Source organism: Salmo trutta, unplaced genomic scaffold (assembly GCF_901001165.1).
Source record: "Salmo trutta unplaced genomic scaffold, fSalTru1.1, whole genome shotgun sequence".
Classification (NCBI taxonomy): domain Eukaryota; kingdom Metazoa; phylum Chordata; class Actinopteri; order Salmoniformes; family Salmonidae; genus Salmo; species Salmo trutta.
The window spans coordinates 806,505-809,229 of NW_021822244.1; positions in this window are offsets into that span (position 1 = coordinate 806,505).

Consider the following 2,725-nt stretch of genomic DNA (forward strand, 5'->3'; position numbering starts at 1 on the left):
TAGAAAGTTGTCATTATTAATCTGTAATACTACCTATGTCATAATGAATACGTGTGACTCCCTCGTGTCTTATAACACTGATGGTCAGTAAAACACACTTGTTTGCACATAAAATGAGACATTCTCACTAGTGTAGTAGTGTTAGTTTTCATTGGCGGATGTTGCTGTTTGGCTGTTGTTGTGTTTTATTGTTTCAATGGAGACAGCTGAATCTGGAGAATACAAGGCTTTTCTCCAGACAAGTTTCAGGGGGTGGAGAGTTGTCATGGCAGAGAAGCTTATTTATTGTACACACAAACATTTTAGTAGAAAGTAGCAGAGTAGTGAAATCAGTCGTCTAGGCTTGGCCATTCCATAAGAATCCTCTCACTAATCTTCCCAGATCGTCCAGGAAGCTCACTTTGAATGAGATACATCACACGGTATTAATGGGGAAGATTTTGCTTTTTCTTTAATGAACAGAATTCTCTCACAGAATTTTCCCACAGAACTCTAACTCAATACTCTATTATTCAAGGCAGCCCATTCCAGAGTACAGAACTAGGTTATTACTCACACAATATGACATGTTCAAGTCCTCCTAGACTAACATTGGATTGAACACCTGCTGTTAAAATCCTCCTGAGATCTGCTGTATTTCTGTCCAGTCTCCAACGTGGCTCCCAAATGGCCCTAGTCAAAAGGAGTACACTATATAGGGAATAGGGTTCCATTTGTGATGAAAACTCTTGTCTGGTCTCAGACCATAAGGGGAAAACTGGAACCACAACACTGTAATATACCACTTTCAACAGGTGGTCAAAAAAATCCAGCTTCTTCCTGGTTGGTTGGGTCATGGAAAGAAAAAGTAAATGTGAATTCTCTCAGTGCTGCACAGCCACCAAGCCAGCTGTGTTTTCTCTGTCTAGCTACCTCACTGTAGTAACAGACTGAGAGACCCAGTCATACATCCAGAACGGCACATGTGGGCAACACCGGAGCCAAGTCCCCCAGTGCGTCACACCTGGGTTCAAAAACTATCCGAAATCATTATACATACTTTGTCTATGTTTGATTGAGCTTGCCTGGCGAAATGGAACCAATGGAATCATTCCAAAAGTGTAAAACCCCGCCCATCTGGCACTCCAGGCAGGCTAAAGCAAATGCTGAAAGTATGCAAAAGATTTGGAATAGTACTTGAACCCAGGGTCTGCAGTGCGTCAGCAGGGAAACGCCATTCCCAGCTCTGCCAGAGGCATTAAAGTAGCGCTCAGAGCTGCAGCTATTCCCCTCTGTCTGTGGGAATTAATGTATGGAACTCATGTCATGTTCTCCTGCATGCAGAGCTCCAGTTCTTGGTCAGAGCTGCCAGACTCTGCACAGTGGAATCATTAGCAGTACAGCTGATACATATACCATGAGGATCTGTGGGACTGAATGACTCAACCGTTCTAGAAACCATTGAGACTCTAAAGAACACATTGGCTGTTGTGAATGTTCTACTCATACTGTAGATATAGAACAGATGTGAAGAGTTTCATTCCAAAACGTTATATATGCATTTTCATAATTCGCTTTCGAAAATTCGCTTTTTTTGTTCAAAGAATTTACGAAAGAGATTGGTGTGTTTTCGCCATCTAATCATGGATCGGGGTTGTTGAATGACAGATGGGTGTGTTTGACACCTATCACTACGTGGTTTCATGTCAGAGAGACAAACCATCACATGTTGTTGCAAAACAAGATCCAGAGCATTGGGAAAGTATGCAGACCCCTTCCCTTTTCCCACATTTTGTTACGTTACACCCTTCTTCTAAAATGGATTCAATAAAAACGATTTCCTCAATCTACACACAATACACATAATGACAATGTGAAAACAGGTTTATAGAATTTTAGCAAATGTATTAAAAATAGAAAACAGAAATACCTTATTTACATAAGTATTCAGACCCTTTTGCTATGAGACTCAAAATTGAGCTCAGGTGCATCCTGTTTCCATTGATCATCCTTGAGATGTTTCTACAACTTGATTGGAGTCCACCGGTCTTAAATTCAATTGAATGGACATGATTTGGAAAGGCACACAACTGTCTATATAAGGTCCCACAGTTGACAGTGCATGTCAGAGCAAAAACCAAGCCGTGAGGTCGAAGGAATTGTCCGTAGAGCTCCGAGACAGGATTGTGTCGAGGCACAGATCTGGGGAAGGGTACCAAAACATTTCTGCAGCATTGAAGGTCTCCAAGAACACAGTGGCCTCCATCATTCTTAAATGTAAGAAGTTTGGAACCATCAAGACTCTTCCTAGAGTTGGCCGCCCAGCCAAACTGAGCAATTGGGGGAGAAAGGCCTTGGCTGTTTAAAGGCACAGTCAACTTAGTGTATGTAAACTTCTGACCCACTGGAATTGTGATACAATGAATTATAAGTGAAATAATCTGTCTGTAAACAATTGTTGGAAAAATGACTTGTGTCATGCACAAACTAGATGTCCTAAATGACTTGCCAAAACTATAGTTTGTTAACAAGAAACTTGTGGAGTGGTTGAAAAACAAGTTTTAATGACTCCAACCTAAGTGTATGGAAACTTCCGACTTCAACTGTATATGTTGAAGCTATGTTATAAAAGTTAACTGTTAACGAGGTCAAAGGTTATTCGGTCGTTTGGGAGCGTTGTACAGTATGCACTAGGCCAACCTTACATAAATATACAGTATATACAATTGTGAAGAGGGCACAACAA